The following is a 25,961-nucleotide window of genomic DNA, read 5'->3' on the forward strand; positions in this document are numbered from 1 at the left end:
CTGGGCATGTTCTTATAACGCGACCTTTTAAATTCCTGATGTTTCATCACATCCGGATAGTTTTATGTCTTCAGTTTATGTCTTCAGGCAGCAAAGGACTGCCATCACGTCCTTGGGGGAAGGCCTCCACTATTAGTCTTCTCTTTTTGCTCTGACATGCTGCCCTTCCTGGGTGTGGTTCTTTCCTCATGTGTCTGGGCAGGTGTTTGCTCATGACTATCCCTTTCTTCTGTTTTAGCATGTGCAACTCTTCTCGTTCTTCTCCTAGGAGCAGCGAGGATTTCCACTTTCCCACACGAATGTATGTCTTCCTGAGAGAGATTCTGTGTCTGCCAAGAGGTTTTGTGCCCCCTTCCTAGCACTTCTTCTAGCTAGAGTATCATAGCTGTAGTGGAGATTGCCTGATGGATGTAGTTCGCTACAGGGTGATGCTTCAGGTGCTTTTTCTGAGGTCTGTGCCTCAGCTGCACTATCTTCAGTAACCTAAAGTTAAAAAATGTCTGTTAATGCATAAGTACTTACCAAACAGACTAACTTCAAACGGAGTTAGATGAAACTGAGGACAGTGAAATGCTGCTTTTCCTTTCAGATCACCACCGAATGCAAACTCAGAAACACGCAATGTACTCTCTACTGCAGATAAAAGTTGATGCGTTTAAGGGACAGAGAGCAGAGTATTCCGTGTACGCAATCACATGCTCCATTTCTGTGGATCGGCATCCAGACTGCTCTCAGCTAGAAAAAGGAAGTTGTGTGCAAGATACAAGCGATGACATACAACAGCCTCTTCATTCCACAGAAAGGAGTGACACAAACAACTTTCAATGATCTAAATCATGCGGAACAAGCATAGGTGAATAACTGAATGATAAGATCAGCTGATCGAAAAGATAGAGATTTATTCCTCAGACGCAGACACACTATTGTAACTGGAGTCAACAATGGTTTGAAACACTTCATTTCTAACTTCACAGAGTAGCTGAATATTTTGTTCACCTTCTAGGTTCAGCTCTAACTTAAGGTGTAGAAACTTATTCCTAGTATTTCAAAGAATGGTATAAAAAGCAAAGCAGGATTTTTATTGAGTACTCTCAAAAAACGTTATTCCCTAACAGAAACTTGCACACTCAACAGAACTTTTATGCTTACCATAAGATTAACCCTCATGGCCTGCTTCAGCTGTGGTGCTGGGACATAGCTGGCACGCTGCAGACGGTAGACTAAAAAAATTCACGATTCTGAACACCAGCGGTGGCCTGTAAAAACTTCGCCAAACACTCCTCAGAGAAATGACACATTTCAAAAATCTCTTAGGATTCTGCTTCTTTTCAAAGGGACGATGAAGACTTTTCTTGTCCACGCTTACTTGTTGAGTGTCTGTGAAAGGTAACTTCAGGAAGTCTTCCACTAGTCCCGTCTCCTGACGGATTTCATACATGTCTTTTAACAGCTCTTCTACGTTTAACTTAGTGGTATGTTGCTGCAAGAGACCCCAAGCCTCCACCATGCACCTGCAATTCATTGTTTTGAGAGGTAAAGGAATATTAATAGTATAACCAAAAAGATGCCCCAAAATTATTGCATTCAAAGTTGAAAGGAAACTTAGGGGATCCTGATTTCTATTGTTTGTTCTCCATCTTTCACAATATTTGAATGCCAAAATGGTGGGATATAGTTCTTTACCTATTGGACAACACAGTGAGGAAAAGCTGCACTTCACTGCTGCCTGATATTGATGGCCTCATCACGTGTGTGTATATCCGAGGGCTCGCCTATGCTCTCCTTGGCACATGAGGGATTGAATAATTCTCGTATGTTGCCATGACACAGTTTCCATTGTAGCTGGATGAAAGAGCAGGGCCAGTGAATTCTGGAGAAGTCACAGAACACCTTTATTATGATATACACATACACACATGCAACAAAAATATTCAAAAGTTTCTTAATTTAACAAATATTCAGCCTTACTTAACTTATTTAACTTTGTTAAATAAACTTCTATGACTAGCTAATGAAATACTTGATAGAGGACATGTAACAATTCTTAAGTATTTGCAGGAAAAGAACTCAGTGAGTTAGCCATACAGAGCAAAGAGAGTCCTTTAAAAGGAGTAAGTCACACTTTTCTAGGTGAATCAAATCTCTGTATACAAACACCACTTTTTCTGAATACATGACTAAATAATAAGTTATTCTTCCGGACAAACAGATTATATTAACATCGTGACAACCTTCAGCATCAGAAAGGACAGGAATTAGGCTGAAAAGTCCCTTTTGCAGTTTTCCGCCTCAAATCTTGCCGCTATGATTATAGTTTTAATGTTGAAGGTACCTAAAAGACTGTTTTTGAGGAAGTGCTCAACTGGTCTGCTGAAAACAACCTAAAGGGGTGGCTTGGAAAATTCAAATATCAAGCATTATTAAAGTTGATTTCTTCTTTGTTTTAATCAACTTCCTGTCAAAGTAATCAAAACAAAATTTCAAATCATAATTTATTGCTGAAGATCTCGTAGCAGTATTCTAAAAGAAGTTTCTAATGCTTTAGCACCTGTTATTAGTTAAGCAGCAGTTTCTTAAATTCGTTTTCTAGATTATAGCTTTGTTCTGCACTGTATGTCTAACTAAACTGTAACATACTGACTTGACAATCCTTGTCATCTAGAAGCCAAAAAGCTTGAATACGCTTAAGAAGACCCGCAGGGATAGCAAAGGCAGCTGGGAAGGAGTCGATTGAAGTTTCTGTTCTATTTGGAAAGCAATGCGTGATATCTAGCAGCAAGTAAATTGTCTGATAGCAAGTATCTCATTAAGGTTAATAAATTTGTAAGACCAAAAAATTGATCACATTACATTTAGAAAAACACATTGAAATAAGAATATGAAAGTGGCAGGGAAGAGAAAAGACTAATGGATTAGCCTTGCCATTTTAAGCTATTCTAACCTAAAGAGAGTCAGGTCCTAACAACAAAATAGCATTCTGAATAAATAACCAGAAAGAAATACTCTTTGATTTCTGTAAGGCATTCCAAAAGTTTAATTCTAGGTATTTAAATACTTCCGTTACAAACTCAGGCTCCCTCTTTAGTCAGTGGAGCAACCAGTTGGACATTCAAACCATTTGAACATCCCATGCTGAATTATTAAAGCAAACAAATTCTACAGTTTTTCCCCCTCATTTCCAGAGTCTAAAAACCAATGTAAGTTATGGTGTCCTCAAAACACAACTTAGCTCTGACTGTGTAAACTGGATTCAAAACGGTCTGTGGATCTCTCCTTGGGAGTGTCATTTTCTCTTTCTGACATCTGTTTTTAGGGACACATTGTAACAAGACCCCTCTGGGGTACAACAGGTTTGAAATCCCTTGCTCTCTAGGCTCCCTTCTCGGGTCAGGCAACAAACAACAAAAGCAATTCTATTTCAGCAGCTTGAAAAGTAAGTTTCTGCCCAATGACTTTTCTCTTCTCTCTCTTTCCTATTCTGTGTGCCAGCACTTTTAACAGAACCAAAGGAAGCCCTGTTAGCTGTGCTGGAAAATGGATGATTTCAGCAAAAATCAGGTACTGGTAAACCACTGCTAGAAATCCTTTTGCTCTGAAGCAGCAGGTGTTAGTGCATCATTCTGGTAAGTAGCCATTTGCTACACATGTGGGTGTTTTAAAAAATTTAAAACTGTGTCGATATTTTGAGAAAAACTAAAGGGGCTTTTTATCTTTAACATTTCTTAGTAAACCTGTTTTCTCATCTCAGGAAAGACTTTGCAACAACACATTCAAAAGAAATCATAAAAAATCCCCAGTACAAAGAAATAAAACAATGCTTCTGTCTACAGCTTCATTCGGAACTAAATGTTTTCACTTGCATTGTGTTTGGAGGATGAATTAAACACCTGGGTGAACAACATGCAAGAACATTTACGTGCAGATGCTGAAAGCGTAATCAAAATAACTCCTGTCTTTCATAAGTCATTGGATTTTGGGTGGAGTTTGGGGGGATTTGTTGTTGTTGTTGTTGTTTTCAGTGTACATAACACTCGCATGTAAACTAGCAGGTGGATATTTCCCAGTTCCTCCTTCATCTCTCCACCACAACTTCTCAGCTTGGTCTCCTAACTGGGAAACCGTTGCATCAATCATCAAGCAGTCAGAATCGCATTCTCGTCTGGAACAAAAGCACAGGCAAGCTTCCAGCTCTGAAAGAAGCCAGTCCTGTTTCTGCCTTTGCTAAAAGAGACGTAAGACACAACAATCAATTCCTTCTTGTCTCAGGTGCCATTTCAAGATTACAGGTGAGGTAGCATTCAGAACATGTAGTGTAAGCTCAAGTTCTCAAAGGGATTTTTTTTTAAACATGTCGTGAGCATTTGTAAGACAACTAACGCCAACAACAGAATTTATAATCCATCCCAAGAAGTATTTCCAAGGTGTATTTTTTCCTCAAGCAATAAAGAAAAAGCTCAAGACATGGAGGTGATGCTTTTACTGTAAAAAAAGTGTTCCAGTATTTGTTGTTGCTACTCACATAACCAGCATCGCGTGCAAGATAACCTTTTGTTGTCCAAGAGAAGGAAACCACAAGGATAGCACCTCCGTAGCCTCCCTTTCCCTCGCAGGTTACCGTGACCTGCTCTAAAACAGATCACACAGAACGAAGGCGAAGGACAGCCCCTGGCTCACCTTCCGCACTGGCGGATGCGAGGCTTAAACACCGTCCTGATGTGCAGAGCAGCGGTAAGGTGAAACTGGTAGAGGAGCCAGGTTTTGGAGTGCACAACAAGCGCCAGGTTTCTGAGCAGTAACCTCCAGACAGGCCACCCGGTGCTGCTGTAAGGCAAGCAAAGGGCCTGACGGGCAAGTAAGGGAGATGAGCAGGGAGGTGAGCAGGCAAGCAATGAGTGCTCCTCAGCCAGCTTCAGGCCTTCTGCTGATGAACCCGCTGTGAGAAAGTGAGAGGAGCAGGCTTTGCCTAGTGCAACGACAGTAGCTGCAGCAGACCCATCTGATGGTTCTGCTCGGGTATTCAACAAAATATTCTCCTATTCACAGCACAGTCTTGCATAACCGATGAAAGGACCCAAAAGCCAAGTGGAAACCCAAGTCCTTTGCTTACTGCTGGTAAAGACTGTCACTTCTCCTGCCTATCTGCTTAGTAACTCCAGCCACTGCTTGGAAATCAGTCATGTACGACACTGAATTCTGCTATTAGATGAAAACTCTCTAGTCTGTTGGAAAAAAAATACAAAAATCGGAACATAACCAGCGCCATACAGAGACGGCGACTGAGGCCCCAAGATAATTTTGTAAATCTCGCTGTTGTGCCTCTTGCCATCCTCCCACTGGTGCCCCTTCTCTTTGTTACCTGACATCTGGGGTTCTGACAACTTGAAGGTTAAACACCTGGCTTGAAACATCCCTACACATCCATTTAATATACACTTGACAGAAAATCAGTGGCTGTTGAATATATTTGCGCAGGATTAGCAGAACTCTAAGTATCATTTCCCTCACCTTCTCCCAAGTTCTGAGCAAACTATGCCACTGCTGCCTTCCTTTATATTAACAATTTTTAAGATGGTAGTAGCATTTAAAACCTCTACTTACAAGGCCACCCAAGTCTCTATAATCATAGATAGACAGAAGCAGTCACACTGCATGTTGACAGGCAATCTCAGCTCTGGCTGTCCCCCAGTTTAAGAGCCACATAGATGCATGTGCATCTTACATGTACACGCACACACCTGAATGATAATGAAGACTACATGATACCATTAAGAGTATTCTTTTAAAAATTACACTGCATCTGTCCTGTCATTAAATAGAAATGCCAAGGGTTTAGATATATCACATATTTCTAGAATTACAAGCATATAAATACAGTATAGGTATTTTCCATAATTAAGCAACTACTGAACCTCTTCACTGACAAGAAATACCTCAGCACTTACTTGAGTCGCCAACGCCAGTACCAACTCTAATGCAACACAACTAAAAAACCTCCACTGAAGAAGAAAGCAGCTTACCAATTCTACAATTCGTTCTTGAGCTTTTCTTACTCAGCCTGTCATACCACCTCCTAGCATGTTCTGCTGACCTCCCAAACTCTGGTTTGAATGTGAAACTGTTCTCAAGCGTAAGCAGGGAAATCCAACCATAGGTTTTCCCATCGGCATGCAAAGATGAACCTCTTATGCCTCCTCTGTCCACACTCCCGACGACGGCAAGCCAGAAGTGCTCTTCAGTTACCCAAGTCTAAACACGTTTAGGATCTTGACTGCATCTGGGGAAACACAAGCCTAAGAAATCCTTGCTCTGTGTGTAATCCCCACTGAATCACAAGGAAGCAAAGGAGAACGGAAGACACACCAGGTCTGCCAAGCAAAGAAACTGAGGAAGCTTCTCAGTGCACAGCAGCACAGCTGGAGACATCATTCCTGCTGCCATGCAGTCAGCAGGACTGAACTGCATCCATTTTGGTCCCTTGGAGAATACCAACACGCAGATTGTGCTGGAGGATGCATTTGACATAGGGGACCCTCTGAAAGAATAGCAGATGTGCAGTTTTATTCCCTGGGAAAGTGCTCTGACACTTCCCTGCTTCTCAGATAGTGTAGGACAATTAAAATACAGTAACTCATTAGTAAGCATGGGCTAATTTCTGGCCGATCCTGATTCTAACAAGAGCCAACAAATTCTTCAACTACTTTTGTTCAGACCGTATTTAGGACAGTGTCACGGTTTAAAGCTGGGCTGGCTATTAACCAGGTGCCAGATGCTCTCTGTTAACCCTCTCCCCCCCCCCAAGGGAAAGGGAAAAGGGAGAGAGACTTATGGGTTGGAAAGTTAAAACAGTTTTAATAAACTATAATAATGAAAAAGAGTATAATAACAATAATAATAGAAATATATACAAATATATACTAAGCCAAGACTGAGAGCTTGGAAATCCTCCTCAGGCAGAGTTGCTCCCCATGCATGGGCAGAGGGGAAAATGCAGCAGCTCCACCCAGCACGGGCAGAGGGCAAAATGCAATAGCTCTCCTGCCATCACACCTGCAGGCTTTTAACTGGAGATTTGGCAAAGCTGGTACCAATCAGTGGGAGACAGGAGGGCCCCTCCCTCCTGGGCCCCACCTCCAGGAGGCAGTGGGTTAGTGATAAACAGGAAAGTGAGAATGACATGTATGGGATGGAATACCTTGCTGGTCAATCCTGGGTCACCTGCCCCGTCCACTCCTCCCTGCAGGTACAACCCCCTTCGGCTCTTTACTCGTAAGCAGTGACCTTGGGTTCTCTAAGGCTATTTGGCCTGGTTTGAGCCAAACCAGGACATTCCACCCCTTATTCCATACCATTCATGTCATACTCAGATCACCAGTACCTTTTCATTTTCAAATATATATATACATATCACTAGTCTATGATTCATCTTTATGCGAAAAGTCCATCAAGTTCATTTGGTTCAGGATTGTGGGTTTCCATCTGGCTAGCAGTCTCTCAGCAGTCTCTCTGGCTAGCAGTCTCTCTTTCGTCATGGTTCGTGCCCACGGGTTGCAGGTTAAAGATGTCAGACTCGAGGAGGTTACTGGACGCCACTTGATGAAGCTAGTTCCGGTCTCATCAACACTGTCTTAACCTGAAAGACACTTATGCAGCAACAACATACAGTTCAGGCTTAAGTAGTCTCACCCATAATCAGATCACCTTCAGGGACACATCGGACTTCACCATCTTGCAACATCACCCACCAAGTACATCCAGGTCCCTGAGCAAAAGCAATCCCACAAATGGGTTTACCTTTGCCCATTACAGGAAGAATCCAGACAGTTTTTCCCAATAGATTCCTTTCATGCACCACAGGGACTTTATCTCCTTCTACTGTATGTAGAAGGTCTGACTGAGCAGGGCCAGCTCGATTGATAGATCCCCTGGTGTTAACTAACCAGGTAGCTTGTGCCAGATGTTTATCCCAGTTTTTAAAGGTTCCACCCCCCATTGCTTTCAGGGTAGTTTTTAACAGCCCATTATACCGTTCAATTTTCCCAGAGGCTGGTGCATGATAGGGGATGTGATATACCCATTCAATGCCATGCTCTTTGGCCCAGTTGTCTATGAGACTGTTTTTGAAATGAGTCCCGTTGTCCGACTCAATTCTCTCTGGCGTGCCGTGTCGCCACAAAATTTGCTTTTCGAGGCCCAGAATAGTGTTCCGGGCAGTGGCATGGGGCACAGTGTATGTTTCCAGCCATCCGGTGGTCGCCTCCACCATGGTAAGCACATAACGTTTACCCTGGCGGGTTTGAGGGAGTGTGATATAGTCAATTTGCCAGGCCTCCCCATATTTATATTTCAACCACCGCCCCCCATACCACAAAGGTTTTAACCGTTTGGCTTGCTTAATTGCGGCGCATGTTTCACAATCATGGATAACCTGTGCAATAGAGTCCATGGTTAAGTCCACCCCTCGGTCACGAGCCCATCTGTATGTTGCATCTCTTCCTTGATGACCTGAAGTGTCATGAGCCCACCGAGCTAAAAATAGTTCACCTTTATGTTCCCAGTCCAAATCTATTTGGAACACTTTAGCAGCTTGATCCGCTTGTTGGTTGTTTCGATGTTCCTCAGTTGCCCGACTTTTAGGTACGTGAGCATCTACATGACGTGCCTTCACGACTAGTTTCTCTAGCCGAGTAGCAATATCTTGCCACAATTTAGCAGCCCAAATAGGTTTACCTTTGCGCTGCCAGTTGCTTCGCTTCCACTGCTTTAACCACCCCCACAAGGCATTTGCCACCATCCATGAGTCAGTATAAAGATACAGCCTTGGCCACTTTTCTTGTTCAGCAATGCCTAAAGCCAGCTGGATGGCTTTTACCTCTGCGAATTGACTTGATTCACCTTGTCCTTCTGTGGCTTCTGTGACTCGTCGTATGGGACTCCATACAGCAGCTTTCCACTTCCGATGCTTTCCTACAAGACGGCAGGATCCATCGGTGAACAGGGCATACTGCTTCTCATCCTCTGGTAGTTCATTATATGGTGGGGCTTCTTCAGCACGTGTCACCTCCTTTTCTGGTGGCATTCCGAAGTCTTTGCCTTCTGGCCAGTCCATGATCACTTCTAAGATTCCTGGGCGATTAGGGTTTCCTATTCGAGCCCTCTGCGTAATTAATGCAATCCATTTACTCCACGTCGCATCAGTTGCATGATGGGTAGTGGGAACCTTACCCTTGAACATCCAGCCTAGTACTGGTAATCGAGGTGCTAGGAGAAGTTGTGCTTCAGTACCAATTACCTCTGAAGCAGCTCTAACTCCTTCATACGCTGCCAGTATCTCTTTTTCAGTTGGAGTGTAATTGGCCTCGGAGCCCTTGTATCCTCGACTCCAAAATCCTAGGGGTCGACCTCGAGTCTCCCCTGGCACTTTCTGCCAGAGGCTCCAGGTAGGACCATTGTCCCCAGCTGAGGTGTAGAGCACATTTTTAACATCTTGTCCCGTACGGACTGGTCCAAGGGCTACTGCATGCACAATCTCTTGTTTAATCTGTTCAAAAGCCTGTCGTTGTTCAGGGCCCCACTGAAAATCATTCTTCTTTCTGGTCACTTGATAAAGAGGGCGTACAATCTGGCTGTAATCTGGAATATGCATTCTCCAGAAACCCACAACGCCTAAGAAGGCTTGTGTTTCCTTTTTGTTAGTTGGTGGGGACATAGCTGTTATTTTGTTGATCACCTCTATCGGGATCTGGCGACGCCCATCTTGCCATTTAATCCCTAAAAACTGGATCTCCTGGGCAGGTCCCTTGACCTTGCCTCTTTTTATGGCAAAACCAGCTTGCAGAAGAATTTGGATGATTTTCTCCCCTTTGTCAAAAACTTCTGCTGCTGTATCACCCCACACAATGATGTCATCAATGTATTGCAAATGTTCTGGAGCTCCACCCTTTTCTAGTGCAGTCTGGATCAGTCCATGGCAAATAGTAGGACTGTGTTTCCACCCCTGGGGCAGTCGATTCCAGGTGTACTGGATACCTCTCCAGGTAAAAGCAAACTGTGGCCTGCACTTTGGTGCCAAAGGAATAGAGAAAAATGCATTAGCAATGTCTATGGTGGCGTACCACTTGGCTGCCTTTGACTCCAGTTCGTATTGAAGTTCTAGCATGTCTGGCACAGCAGCACTCAGCGGTGGCGTAACTTCATTTAGGCCACGATAGTCCACAGTTAATCTCCATTCTCCATCAGACTTTCGCACTGGCCATATAGGACTATTAAAGGGTGAGCGGGTCTTGCCAATCACTCCTTGATTTTCTAATTGTCTAATCAGTTTATGAATGGGGATCAGGGAGTCTCGATTGGTGCGATATTGTCGTCGGTGCACCGTGGTAGTAGCAATTGGCACCTGTTGTTCTTCAACCTTCAGCAACCCCACAACAGAAGGATCTTCTGAGAGGCCAGGCAAGGTAGACAGCTGTTTAATGTGCTCAGTCTCTACAGCTGCTATACCAAAGGCCCATCTATACCCTTTTGGGTCCTTGAAATACCCGCTCTTGAGGTAGTCTATGCCAAGGATGCACGGAGCATCTGGGCCAGTCACAATGGGGTGCTTTTTCCATTCATTTTTAGTTAGGCTCACTTCGGCCTCCAATACAGATAACACTTGAGATCCTCCTGTTACTCCTGAAATGCTGATAGATTCTGCCCCTTTATGATCCGATGGCATTAGGGTGCACTGTGCACCAGTGTCTACCAAGGCTCGATACCTTTTGTGGTTTTAATGTGCCAGGCCATCGAATCCACACAGTCCAATAAATCCGGTTGTCCCTCTCCTCCACCTGGCTGGAGGCAGGGCCCCCCTAATCAAGAAATGGATTCGTGCTGCTCACAGGGACTGGACCTTCATTTCTCCTATTCACACTTGGGAAAAAGTGATTTGAGGCCCATCTCCCCTGACTGGGGTCCTGCTCACTGGTAACTGGAGCAGCCATCCTCCTAGAAAAATTCTCTCTGGTATTTCTTTTAGCTTGCAACTCACGTATTCGTGCCTGTAGGGTACTGGTAGGTTGTCCATGCCATCTGCTCATGTCCTCCCCGTAACCACGCAGGGCAAACCACAGGATACCTCGTGATGTGTTCTGTTTCCTTTGAGCTGGTCCTGTAGGAGAGCGTTTTCTCCTAACAGCTGCAACGCGCGCCTGTGTAGGTAGAGAGTCAAGTTTATTCTCGATCATGGACAGTTTGTCTGACAGTTGTTTAAATGAGTCCTTGTTCTCCTTAGTCAGTTTTTCCACAGCCGAGATGCGTGCCTGCAGTGGGGAAGAAATACTATCTTCATACTGTCGCATACAGTTAGCCATTTCGCCCACAGTAGAATGTGCCATATCATCTTCTCCCCATACTAATATTGACAATGTATGGGTATATGTCGGTGGAGCATTCTTCACAACCTTCCGGAACATGGATCGGTTGCATTCCACTTCATCAGGATCTACAGGATCTACAATGTCCCGTGGGTGTCTATAAATGATCTCTTGCACAGCCAGTTCTCTAAGGTAGTTAATACCTTTTTCTATAGTGGTCCATTTGCTTAGGTGACTCATAACATCATCTTTATAGGGATACCTGCTCTTTACAGCTGACAAGAGTCGCCTCCAGAGACTGACAGTGTTTGACTTTCTTGCGAGCGCCTTATCAATACCACCATCTCTGGACAGGGATCCCAACTGTCTGGCTTCTCTGCCATCTAATTGCATGCTGTCTGCCCCATTATCCCAGCATCGGAGCAGCCAGGTAATAATAGGTTCACTGTCATAACGGCTGAAGTCTTTCCTTATATTTCTCAGGTCCTTCAGGGATAAGGAGTGGTAGGTTATCTCTACGTCCGAGTCCTCCTCTTGTGATAGTTCTGCTTTAGAAGGACCTTTCTTCTGTGATGGGTCTGCTTTAAAAGGACGATCAAGGGAACCCCCATCTGTGTCAGGCCCTAACTCTGCCTGAGAAGGGCCCTCACCTGGGTCATATGATGGCTCTGCCTTAGAAGGCTCTGAGTCATCATCCTTCACTTCACGAGCTGATTTCTTTTGGTATTTCTTCCTGGTTACAGGAGCAATTGGTACAGATTCGATAGATGCTGGAGTCTGAGTAGATGCAGTGGCTGTCTTGGGAGTGCTGAGAGTCTGAGTAGCTGCGGTGGCCATCTTGGGGGGTGTAGCAGCTGTGGTACAGGCTGCCAAGGTGTTAGTGGGTTTAGTGGCTGTAGTGGCAGTACACACTGTAGGATCTGAGGTGGCTGCATAACACCTACAACTGTCCCTGCACCGATATTTAATCTTATCCCACATCAGAAACACATTCAGGACAAACAAAAATAAAAACATGCCACCTAGACAGCACCATCCTAATTTCGCAAAATCTGGTGGTATCAGCTTGGCAGAAAAGGAGAAGGTGCTATTTCCCGAAGTAAAACTGGAAGTTTGATCATTAACAGAATCAGCTAAAGGACACCTGGAGCGTGCAGATGAAGTTGCTGCTACTGATTCGCGATTAAAGCTGCCCATCATTGTGTCATAGAGATAAGAGATCGGAATATTAACTGCCCAGTTTATCACAGCATAAATCAGTATCAAACCCCATACCAAAACAATACATTTCGACCAGCGCCCACTGCTAAACTGCATGTAAACATTCATAAGAAGCAAGCAATAACACAGTGCCCACGGCAGGTAAGGCATCATTGCAATACTCAATTGTGAAAGAAACTCCATAAAAAGATGAGATAACACAGCATTCAAAAATGACATCACCATCTTCACTATCTGTTTTAACTTTCCAACCCCTCGTAAATCTCAAGGGAAGAAATCTGATATTCTCTCAGCTGAGCTCTCCGGGTCTCCTCCCACCAGAGCCAGGATTCAACTTATCAGAGCAACCTGTTGGAGCTTCTTTCGAGCCCCACGTTGGGCGCCAATAAATCTGTCACGGTTTAAAGCTGGGCTGGCTATTAACCAGGTGCCAGATGCTCTCTGTTAACCCTCTCCCCCCCCCCAAGGGAAAGGGAAAAGGGAGAGAGACTTATGGGTTGGAAAGTTAAAACAGTTTTAATAAACTATAATAATGAAAAAGAGTATAATAACAATAATAATAGAAATATATACAAATATATACTAAGCCAAGACTGAGAGCTTGGAAATCCTCCTCAGGCAGAGTTGCTCCCCATGCATGGGCAGAGGGGAAAATGCAGCAGCTCCACCCAGCACGGGCAGAGGGCAAAATGCAATAGCTCTCCTGCCATCACACTTGCAGGCTTTTAACTGGAGATTTGGCAAAGCTGGTACCAATCAGTGGGAGACAGGAGGGCCCCTCCCTCCTGGGCCCCACCTCCAGGAGGCAGTGGGTTAGTGATAAACAGGAAAGTGAGAATGACATGTATGGGATGGAATACCTTGCTGGTCAATCCTGGGTCACCTGCCCCGTCCACTCCTCCCTGCAGGTACAACCCCCTTCGGCTCTTTACTCGTAAGCAGTGACCTTGGGTTCTCTAAGGCTATTTGGCCTGGTTTGAGCCAAACCAGGACAGACAGTCATTTTGCTCTACATTTTAGGGGAAAGCAGATTACACAGCTTGCCTCTTTGATGTGGAGAGCCATGTTTCCAAAGAATACTGCAAGCCCAAAAGAGCCCAGCATAGTGCAGCTTATACATAAAGCCAGTATTACTTCACAAGCCATACTGCATGCTTCTGTCAGACAAAATGGGGTTTATGTACGCGCATGGGAAGTGGGCCTTTTGCTCAAAAAAAAGAAAATCCTGCTTAGAAAAAAGTTCATAGTTTAAAACAACCACACGACATCCTTTTTCATTTGTCTCTAAATCCATACATAGATTTTATTCCTTCACTGCCATCTGAAATCCTACTACTTGAGGCACCTTGCATGTCAAAGCAAGAAAACTCAACTCAGAAGGCAAAGACCCTTCTTCTTAATGGAACTGAGCAGCTGGGACTACGATACACCTTCCCTCTCATCCAAACATAACAGCACAGTCAAGACAGTTTTTAAATTCCAAGCTGAGAGAATCAAAGTTTGAAAACTACAGGACAGTCTCACGTTAGCACAAAAGAATCCATTTCTTTTCAATTCTCTGCCACAGAGAACTGAACCTTACACAGTCTTCACAGCCTGACCCTTGTGTTTCTTATTTTTCATGCTGCAGCACAGAACGCCAGTACCCACATCTGCACAAAGACTTCCACTGCTCAAAACAGCGCGCAAAGCACTGAGGAATCTTGCCTCGGTCTGGGCAGTACAGGAGCAATCCATCTCAAATGCACTACGCATTTTGCATTTGGGGGTATCACGTATAGACAGTTAATGATTGCTTTTCCTTCCAATAACAAAACAAAAAGAAAAAAAGAAACCCTCCTTGCTTCCACAGCTGTTCTTTCCAGGCTAGAGATTCATGGCAGTGACTACCTATTTTACCCAATGTAGAGGGGTTTTTGGAGCAGAATGGTCATGTAATGAGCCAGAAGTATGAGAGTATGGAGTGAAGGCCTAGCTGCGTGAGAAGATTCATGTAGCTAGTGTCAACAAGCCGACCTTCGAGAGATGAGGAAAAACAGCAGCTGAGCAAACAAGAATTGAGGGAGTAGCCGGTGGGAGCCGAACACGGAGGAGAAGAAACAAGAACTGATGGAGCCAATTAAGGAAGGACCAGTGGCAGAGCAGTGACCAATCAACACATCAAAGAAGAGTATGTTTAGTAATATTAACGAATAGCAATGCACATGCTTACAGCTAGGGAAAGTACAAAATGTATAAAAGGGACAGCTTATGCTTAATAAATGTCTTCACTTTGATTCACATTGGATTTTGTGGAGGCGTGTTCCTTCTCCTCAGATGGTGACCCTGATGAGACGCTGATCGACGGCAAGTTCGGGGAATAGCCCAGAAGGAGGTACACCGGCTGGAGTACGGCTCAGCAGGTCTGAAGACCGGGGCGAGACGGAGGACGACTCGCAAGAAAAGAAAAGAACGTTGCAACGGGACACTTAGTGAGGTGAGCAGCCGGGGGAAAAAGGAGATGGGCCAAAATATTTCTAAAGAAGAAAGTGCGATAGTAAGGCTTCTCCTACATATCCTCTCTAAGAGAGGAGTGAAACATGATGAGCATTTGCTCCGGAGACTGTTAGTTTGGTGTCGAGAGCATGGGTTCCCTTCGGACCCCCAGAGCGCTTTTAAGGTGGACACTTGGGAAGATATTGGAAAGGGTTTATGGGAAGCAATAAGCAGTGGGGAAAAGGAGGCAATAGAACTGGCAACTGCATGGAGGGCTGTTCTTACTGCTCTTCAAGAAATGAAAGCAGAGAGGGCTGTTGCAGCAGGGGCTTTTACGGCTCTGCATCCAACAGAGGTTAACCCTGGGGCGAGAGGTCTTCGTGTTTTTGGTCAGCCGCCAATACCGGTTTTTTCAAACCCCTCCGCACCACCAGAAGAGCAGGAGAAAATTGAAATACCCCCTAAACCAACAGGGGAGCCCCCTAAACCGGAGGAAATGGAGGTTGATGAGCATCAGCCCGAGCCCACCCCCCCACCCTTCAAGCCTCCGCGAGCCGCCAATCTCGCAAATCGCGCCGAATACGAATATCCCCCTCTGCCCCCGTCGTCTCCCCCATCGCCTGCCGGCGGTCCAGGGAAATTTAAGGATCCGGTGGCTTGGGCGGAAAAATTGTTAGCAAAATTACAAGACCTGGAAAGACAGACGACCTTAACTGAGCGACAGCATAAGGAGGAGCAGAGGAGAGAAGAAGAAAGGGAACGCCTACGCGGAGGGGCCAGGGGGGCCGGGGGGGGTGCTGAGGCGGCTGGGACTAGCCGCATGAGAAATATGGATGGGAATGTTGGTATGCACTCTGTCATGGGGGACGGGGGAGGAGACGATCCACGATTACGGTGGCGAGGAGTTATACGGAATGCGCTAGTGGAGGGGGAGATTCTGCCCACAGCTTTCCCAGTTATTTTGGGAAATCGGAGAGAACCACCGCACTGGGTAGGATTACAGTGGGAGATTGTTAAGGAGGCACGGAAAGCGGTACAACAAAATGGGTTGCATGCACCTTATACCCAAGCATTTATAAATAGTATCTTTATGTCTATGCTTTTAACACCTTTTGATTTTAAGCAATTGATGGCGATGATTTTAACCCCGATGCAGGAACTCTTGTGGCGGACGAGGTGGCATGACGCAGCACAGGCTGCAGCGGTGGAAAACCTGGGGAGGGGAGATAATGATCCTCTTTTAGGGATAACATTTGACCAACTGGTGGGAGAAGGGCAGTTTAGTGATCCACAACGACAGGCACGACTTAGACCAGAAGCCTTGGCACTTACTGCCACCTTAGCCCAAGAGGCTTTTAAAACCCTCCCAGAAGATGGGAAAGTAATTCCTGCCTATATAAAAATAAGGCAAGGTCCATCTGAGCCTTATATGACATTTTTAGAAAGATTGCGTGAAGCATTGGAAAGGGCATCGCTGACCGATGTAGCTCGAGAGGCGTTGCTAATGTCGTTGGCAGTCGACAATGCTAATCCTACTTGTAAGCGCATTTTACAGACATTACCCAAAAATTCTAGCCTGGCAGAAATGATGGATGCGTGTGAGCGCGTAGGAACAACGGAAGAAACAGCAGGATACATGGCGTCAGCCTTTGCGGCTGCGGTGAAACCTCTAGTACGATCAGGGAGAGGCGATCAGGGACCAAAATGTTACAACTGTGGCAAACCGGGACACCTTAAGGCTCAATGCCGAGTAAAAAGTCACGAGTTTGCAGGGACCTGCAATCGCTGCCGGAAATACGGTCACCGTGCAGATGAATGCCGATCTAGATTCACTAAGCAGGGAACTCGGCTGGGAAACGGGGGGGCGAGCGCGAGGAGACCCAGCGCGATGACACAAAACAGGTCTTCCACCCGGGCTGCCTGGATGGCGTCGCCGCCGCCACAAGAGGGAGTGCTGGGGTCGACATTGCCACAGCAGTAGAGGTGACTCTGATAGACCCGCAAGTGCAATGTATACCCACCGATATGAAAGGCCCACTGGGTCACGGGTTGAGTGCCTTACTTATCGGGCGATCCTCTACGACCCGAAAAGGTCTTTTCGTTTTACCCGGTATAATCGATGCCGATTTTACAGGGGTCATATCTATTATGGTATGGACCCCCCTGCCACCAATTCATATACCCAAAGGAGAAAAAATTGGACAACTGGTCCCCTTTAAATCAGCTGTGCCCACAGCTGGGAATCAGATAAGAGGGGCTGGGGGTTTTGGATCAACAGGCCAGGCTGACATTTATCTGGCAATGGATATCAGCAAGGCAAAACCAACAGAACGGGTAACACTAAAAGAACCTGGTGGGAAAACTTGCGTGGTAATTATGCTGATTGATACTGGAGCAGACGTTACAATAATCAGTCAAGCAGCGTGGCCTCATTCGTGGCCATTGGAGATCCCCCCTACGCCCATTTTGGGGGTCGGGGGAATACAGACCACTAAAATCAGTACAAATGTGATTTGTTGCAAATTGCAGGATGGGAGTACCTGTACAGTAAGACCATATGTGATGCCTGTCCCCATTTGTTTACTGGGGAGAGATGCATTAAGTCAATTAGGGGCACGCTTGGTAACTAACAGTGAGGGTTTTTAGAGGCGGCCATTGATGAAGGGCGACCAATCCTAAAACTAACCTGGAAAACAGAAACCCCAGTTTGGGTTGATCAATGGCCGCTGTCTGCAGAAAAAATCGCCCACCTCGAAAGCTTGGTACAGGAGCAACTGGAAAAAGGTCATATTGAGCCCACAACAAGCCCATGGAACACCCCAATATTTACTATTCCGAAAAAAAGTGGCAAATGGCGTTTGTTACATGACCTTCGAAAAATCAATGAGGTCATGGATGATATGGGAACCCTACAACCAGGGCTCCCATCCCCCAATATGATCCCTAAAGACTGGGACATTTTAATCATTGACTTAAAAGATTGTTTCTTCACCATCCCTTTGCACCCTGATGACTATCAGAAATTTGCTTTTTCGGTGCCATCAGTGAACAAAGCTGCACCTATGAAACGCTATCATTGGGTTGTGTTACCACAGGGAATGAAAAATTCACTGACAATGTGTCAAATGTATGTGGCCTGGGCACTTGCTCCTGTGCAAAGGAATTTTCCAAATTTGATTATATACCATTATATGGATGACATTCTAATAGCAGGGAAACAATTGGATAAAAAACAATTGATTCATACACTGCAGACTGAACTAGCAAAAGGTGGATTGCAAATAGCTCCAGAAAAGGTACAACAGGAGGAAAACTGGAAGTACCTTGGGTGGGAAATTACCAAAACAACTGTTAGACCCCAAAAACTAGAAATTCGTGTGAATATCAGTACTTTAAATGATGTACAAAAACTGTTGGGAGACCTCAATTGGGTGCGAACCCTGTGTGGTCTCACCAATGCTGAATTGGCACCTTTGATGCAATTGCTAAAGGGAGGAGGCGGTGCAGATGCCCCCCGCACATTGACACAGGAAGCTGAGCAGGCATTGAAACACCTGAGTACCAAAATAGCTATGGCATACACTCACCGTTGGGACCCAGATTACAGTATTGGAGTATTGGTTATCAATCACGATCGCCACCCCCTGGCATTAATTATGCAGTGGGTGACTGACAAGGATCCTCTACATGTGCTGGAATGGATCTTTTTGCCTATGCAACCAAAACGTACCATCACTACGAAAGTAGAGGCCATAGCACAACTTGTAATGAAAGGAAGGCAGAGGGTTGTAGAGATAGCAGGCGTCGAACCTGCTTTTTTGGTTATTCCACTGGTTGCAGAGTATCTACAATGGGCATTACAAAATTCCATACCATTACAAGTTGCGTTATTGGATTATAGGGGCGAGTTGAAGGTACATCTACCCCCTCACAAATACTTCTCCGTGCTGCAATTGGGTCAATGGGAAGAATTACCAAAAAGGTCAGAACGTCCGGTCAGTGGTGTCACCGTTTTTACAGATGCTGGAGGCAAAGCTCAAAAAGCAGCACTAACATGGTTAGACAATGGGAAGTGGCATGATGTAATTTTATCTGACATTCAAGGGTCTACACAACAATTAGAATTGCGAGCTGTGGTGGAGGTCTTCAGGCGATGGAACACAGCACCTGTTAATGTGGTATGTGACTCTTTATATGTCGTAGGGATTGTCCAGAGGATGGAGCGTGCTCTGCTCAAAGAGATAGCTAATGAACAACTATACCAACTTTTTCATGAATTATGGCTTTTGCTGACAGAGCGACTGCATCCATATTTCATCACACATATCCGTAGTCACACAGGACTCCTGGAAGGCTTAGCTGAAGGCAATGCTCGGGCAGACAAACTTGTCGCACCTGCCTGGGCTGCGCCTTCAATTGATCGCTTCGCTCAAGCACAACGATCTCATGCCTTTTTCCATCAATCTGCTAAGGTACTGTGGCGTCAGTTTGGGCTACGCAGTGCAGATGCACGTGGGATAGTCCAGTCCTGTCCAGACTGTCAACATCTTGGGGGTGGTTTAGCACCTGGTGTCAACCCCCGCGGTACTGGACCGTTGGAGATATGGCAAATGGATGTAACACACATCCCCGAATTTGGACGGCTGAAATATGTCCACGTGAGTGTTGACTGTTTCTCCCTTGCTACCTGGGCTACAGCACAAACAGGCGAATCCAGCAAACACGTTCAACGACACATGCGTTCTGCTATTGCAGCCCTGGGCATTCCACAGACGATTAAAACGGACAATGGCCCAGGCTATGTGGCACGCGCCACACAGGACTTTTTCCAACTGTGGGGTATAACGCATATAACAGGTGTCCCACATTCACCAACGGGACAAGCTATTGTGGAGCGCATGAATCAAACTCTGAAACACCTTTTACAAAAACAAAAAGGGGGAGAGCCAGGGCTATCTCCTCCTGACAGGTTGTGTAAAGCGCTTTATGTACTAAACTTTTTACGCTTGCCACAGGACTACTCTGTACCTCCAGCAGTAAAACATGGTGCAGGGTTAAAGGGAGGTATGGAGGCTTTTCAGAAAGAACAGGAACAAGCCAAAGTGATGGTAAAAAATGGGGTGACTGGTGTGTGGGAAGGTCCAATGAAATTAATAATGTTGGGTCGAGGGTATGCATGTGTCGTTACAGATACAGGAGCCAAATGGGTACCAGCTAAGTGGGTGAAGCCGTGGCTACAAAAACAACCTGAACTACAGGAGCCAACTCAGGATCTGCCTCGGAACACTGACCTCTCGAGAGATCCAGTGCCCTGACTGCGGGAAGTGTGAAAAAAGGTTTGCGTGGGAGGTATAGAAAAGGGAGCAAAAGGCGCAGTCATGATAAAGCAAGGGGTTGTTTTTTCTGTGTTAAGCCTGCTTTGGATCCTGGACCTGACAAAAGGTCATCAACCGATAGTCCTTCCACCTACACCATGGAAGGGGAGTCACAACGTTTGGGTGACTCTGATGCGGAGCTTGAACCAGACGCAGTTTTGTGCCTCCTTAGCTCAGCCTGAACAACCCTTTCATACATTTCTAGTGGGGGTCCCCTTAAACAGATCTGAAAGTAAGGAGATAGTGGCAGGGTTGAATGTGCTGAAACAGAGCCTCTGTGAGAATGCAATAAAATGTGGCGAACATTGGGATTTATGGGACGATAGCTTGCCTGTCAGTCCCTTAGAGCCCCAAGAACTTGACATCCTAGGAACTTTAGAGGCAGAATCTTGTGTGTTTTTCAATTACACAGAGGGATCAAACATTTATCAGAACGACATAAAGAGATTACAAAATGTCACACCCAGTAATCCATTGTGGCAAAATGAATCTATCTGGTGTGCAAACGTAGGGCGTAGTCGAACAGAGCCAGCACCGGATTTGGCCATGCCTAGAAAATTACCAGAAGGTTTATTCCTAATTTGTGGAGATAGGGCTTGGCCAGGGCTGCCCAGTAAAAAACTGGGAGGTCCGTGTACCATAGGTAAATTAAGCTTACTAATGCCTACACGAAAGGTCATATTAAATCACACTAACCTACACAAGATTAAAAGAAGTGTCACTACCTTAGGGAAAGAATGTAAAGATGAGGTAGAACTATGGTCTAGGACCAAAGTAGTTCTTTCTTCTATTTTTGCACCGGGTGTGGCTGCTGCACAAGGACTAACACAATTGCGAAATTTAGCTTGCTGGGTTGCAAAAAGAGCTGATCAAACTTCTAGAATTTTAGGAACATTAGCCAATGATGTAGATAGTATCCGAAATGCTACCTTACAAAATAGAGCTGCTATAGATTTTTTATTATTAGTGCACGGTCACGGATGTCAGGAGTTTGATGGGATGTGTTGCATGGATCTGAACGATCATTCCAGGTCAATTCATAAGCAGATCAAAGAGCTCATGGATGCCACACAGAAAATACGGGAACAGCATGGGTTCCTGGATGACTGGTTGGGTAATTTGGGAATTGGAGGGTGGCTGGTCGGATTGATTAAAATGCTATTGATGGGATTGTTTGTGATTTGTATTATCATCCTTGTATTACCGTGTTTATTCTCCTGCTTGCAAAGGGCCCTGCAGCGGACAATAAACACGGCCTTTCTGGCTCAAGAAAAGAAAGGGGGAATTGTAGAGGGGTTTTTGGAGCAGAATGGTCATGTAATGAGCCAGAAGTATGAGAGTATGGAGTGAAGGCCTAGCTGCGTGAGAAGATTCATGTAGCTAGTGTCAACAAGCCGACCTTCGAGAGATGAGGAAAAACAGCAGCTGAGCAAACAAGAATTGAGGGAGTAGCCGGTGGGAGCCGAACACGGAGGAGAAGAAACAAGAACTGATGGAGCCAATTAAGGAAGGACCAGTGGCAGAGCAGTGACCAATCAACACATCAAAGAAGAGTATGTTTAGTAATATTAACGAATAGCAATGCACATGCTTACAGCTAGGGAAAGTACAAAATGTATAAAAGGGACAGCTTATGCTTAATAAATGTCTTCACTTTGATTCACATTGGATTTTGTGGAGGCGTGTTCCTTCTCCTCAACCCAACATACAAACCACCTTTTGAACCATTTTCAAAGCTGCCCCAAAAACTAGATCATAAATAAGAATCAGTCTAAAGAAAGAACAGAGGTCTCTGCACTACTCAACATATGAAGGACACTTTTATGTACTAGACTCCTTTGTAAAAACAAAATATTTGGGATGGCAACTGAACTATAAACTTCTTTGTAGACTTAAAGACTTAGTGAATAGCAATATCCTGCAATACCTTGATTACTTGTTAGCACTTGCATGGTTTCAGAATGCATACGTAATGACACTGTATGGAAATTATCAGGCATTTATTTTGCTATTCGTGCCAAGGCCACAGCTGTGTGAGGCATTACAAAGCTGTTTGAAGGATTTAGTTGGATTTACATGCTTAACACCCCATTGTGTGTATTTACAATTGCACTGCCAAAAGTTTTATGTACTACAGAGATGGGTAGCTTTAAAACAACTGAAGCAATCATTCGTAACTATACACAAAGATGCTCTGGCATCACTGCCTTCGTTAGCCCACACCCAGGGCTAAAAAATAATCAGTTATTCTATCACCTAGTATCCCTTGGAATTGGGAAAAGGAGGGAGACTCATGGGTTAAAATTTAAACTGATTTAATAAAATAAGAAAAACAATATCAATGTTAATACAAAACAAACAAAATTATACTTAGCCCAGACAGTGGTTGCAAGTCACTCAAGGGATAGCATTCTTTGAGGAGGAGGATTGCTCCTCAACGAGGAGAAGAAGAAGCAGCAGCAGAAGCAGCAAAAGAAGAAGCAGCAGCAGAAGCAGCAGCAGCAGCAGCACAAGAAGCGGAAGAAGACGCGGAAGATGACGAGGAAGACGAAGAGGAAGACGAAGAGGAAGACGAAGAGGAAGACGAAGAGGAAGATGAAGCTGCAGGAGAAGCAGAAACAGCAGAAGAAGCAGCAGAAGCAGAAAAAGAAGAAGAGGAATTAGCAGAAGATGAAGAAGCAGAAGATGAAGAAGCAGAAGATGAAGAAGCAGAAGATGAAGAAGCAGAGGAAGCACAAGCAGAGGAAGAAGAAGCAGAAAAAGAAGCAGAAAAAGAAAGAGAAGAAGCACTGCTTGTAAGAGCATTTAATACAGTAAATAATCCTTAGTTAACTTGATTTTTTAACAGTTTCATCATGAGCTTAGAGTGTAACCGCCAACAGAATCTAACAAGAAGAAATATTAAGACAAGTAGAGTTGTATGTAAAGAAGTGGGGTTTCTCTTTGCTCTCCTGAGCGTTTATCACCCAGAGCTGGCTGAAGTTCTGATCCTGCAAACTGCTCCTCGGTGTTTGTATGCTCACTCTGGGAAACACAGGCAGCTATTTGAATTATTTGCAGGTACAATCTTCACTTATGTTCTGCTTTGAATGAAATGAATGAAATGAAAACATACATTTAGCAATAAATGCAACATCATGCTCCTTACCTTGCACTCATTTTCTCTAATAGTTCTGTATCTTAAATAACACAAATCTGTAGGGACCGCTGACCCCAACACACGCTGTGCTTTCTGAATAGGGCACATGTATCAAATCGGCAAACGAAAGACAGAAACACCTCTCACCTTGCCCCTCTTTCCTTCAGTTTGGTGTGGGAGCTCGTTTCCCCGGTGAAGGTACCACAAAAACAGCCTCCCAGAGGGAAAGGAAGGGGAGGGGATAAGGGAAGAGGCGGACACAGAGAAGCAGCTTTGCCTTCCCCTGTTAAAACCACAGCCCACTCAGGAATCATGTTTCCAGCCTGCAGAGTGAACAGCACAGTATTGCTAGCAGCGGAGTACGTAAGCTCTTTGTATGAGCATCGCTGCTTTGAGCAATTGAAATGTTCTACGCAGTCTTTTGACCAGCCGACAGGCTGCCCACCAAATGAGAAGCAGAATGCATTTGCGAGATGAGGCACTGATAAACTTTTAGTTGGCTTCCAAGCAGAGCAATTCAAGTGAGGTGCTGTATTAATGGATTTTCTCCTGCGCAAAGGCTCACTGCCGGGGCTGCCCCGGCCGGCCCCGGCCCCAGCTGACCAGGAGCCCATTGCACCGGGTGCTTTGGAGCTCCTCCCGCCACCCCCGGGCAGCCATCGGCCAGGAGACACCCCCGCACCCTCCCAAGGGCCTCACTCGCCTCACGGGCAGCCTCAGGCTCACCTCAGCCAGGCCGCAGCTGGAGCAGGGACTGCACCTCCTGAGAACACCATGGCTGTGGGGAGCTGAGTGTGGGGAGCTGACAGCTCCCAGCATGGCCTGGGAACAACATGGGGCCTGGCAGCCCCGTGCCCCAGCACTGCAGCTCCCAGCATGGCCCGGGGCACCTTCCTGCTGCTGCAGACACTGTCCCCGACCCGAGGGCAGAGAATGTGAGAGGGGAAAGGGAGGGGAGAGAGAAAGGGAGAGGTGGGGACAGGAGCAGGGCAGGGAGAGGAGAAGGGTGGGGACGGTGGAGAGAGACGGAGAAACAGAGGGTGCGGGTCGGGACAGGGAGGCGGAGAGGGGCAGAACAGCAATGGCCTCCAGGGTGGAGACGAGGAAGAGCAGAAGGGGATGGGGAGCAGGAGGGAGGCCCAGAGAGAAGGGAGAAGGCCTGGCCAGCTGAGCAGGGGAGACAGGCAGGGAAGAGGGGACGGGCTGCAAGAAGGAGGGGAAAATAGGGCCAGGAAGCAGGACATGGAGATGGAAAAAAGAGAAGGACAGGGAGCGGGAGAGAGAGATGTGGGGAAAGAGAAAAATAGCAACAGGCTGTAGGACAGACAGGGAGGAATTAGAAAATGCAGACAGGGAGTCAAAGAGAGAAAGAAAGAGAAAGAAAAAATCATGATGGGCTCAAGAAAGAGAGGGAGGAATTAAAAACTGGGGCAGGGAGCCAGACAGAGAGCGATGGGCAGAAACCAAAAATAGCAATTCTGGGCAGCTGCCCCCATTTCTGGAGCACTGCCCAGGAGCTGCATCAGCAGGAGCCTCAAGAAATGTGCTGCCTGCGCAAGCCCTGCCCTGGGCCCGATCCTGCGCCCTCACATTGCTGATGAACATCACGTTGCAGAGTGGCCGGGACTGGGGGAAAAAAGCCCAACAGGGAGGAAAAAAATTGCCCATCTGTTTTTTTGTTGGTTTCCTTGTTGGTTTTGCTTTTAAACAACTACTATTTAAGCTCGAAGTACAACCTGCAAGGAAAAAGGCACCAGGCGTACCAGGCTGGGGTCATTTAAAGCCCAAACATATTCGACAGCCACACAGACCCTCGCTTGCTCCCACTGCGCACACTCCACCCCCTGCCTGCAGGTACAGGCAGACGCCCTGTTTCTGGAGCGCTCCCCAGGAACAGCACCACCAGGCAGCTGTGGCGTGAGGGTGGTGAGACACTGGCCCAGGTTACCCAGAGAAGTTGTGGATGCTCCCTCCCAGGCAGCGTTCAAGGCCAGGTCGGATGGGGCTTGGAACAACCTGGTCTAGTGGAAGGTGTCCCTGCCAGTGGCAGGGGGGTTGCAACTAGATGGTCTTTAAGGTCCCTTCCAACACAAACCGCTCTGTGATTCCATAAAGAAAAGACTTCCCCGGGGATGAACAAACGCGGCGTCTTCTGGGGAAAGGGAAAATACAAACAAGCCTGGGGCCGGGGTGTGCTGAGGTAGGGACTGTCCTGCAGGCAGTGGGAGTTGCCAGGAGTGACACTGTCTGCTCAACACACTCAGGGTGCTACACAGCTGAAGGACACCACGCGCTGGGGCTGCTTCTTCCACCTTTATTAAAATAGAGCCATTTCTTTCTGACGAGAGCTGCTCCTCTGCCTGACAGAGGGGCAACACCAGGAGAACAGTGCTCGCAGGG

General features: G+C 45.9%; 1 long non-coding RNA gene across 1 annotated transcript; it reads right to left on the minus strand.

Moving 5' to 3' along the window:
- Positions 1-1,363: 1,363 nt before the first annotated feature.
- On the minus strand, positions 1,364-23,773 carry LOC137672311 (uncharacterized). Its single transcript, XR_011049569.1, has 3 exons — positions 23,709-23,773; positions 1,684-1,870; positions 1,364-1,511 (listed from the first exon to the last, which is right to left on the minus strand). It is a non-coding gene; the product is annotated as an uncharacterized lncRNA (long non-coding RNA).
- Between the last annotated feature and the right edge of the window lie 2,188 nt (positions 23,774-25,961).

The sequence above is a fragment of the Nyctibius grandis genome, chromosome 19 (assembly GCF_013368605.1).
Source record: "Nyctibius grandis isolate bNycGra1 chromosome 19, bNycGra1.pri, whole genome shotgun sequence".
Taxonomy (NCBI): domain Eukaryota; kingdom Metazoa; phylum Chordata; class Aves; order Nyctibiiformes; family Nyctibiidae; genus Nyctibius; species Nyctibius grandis.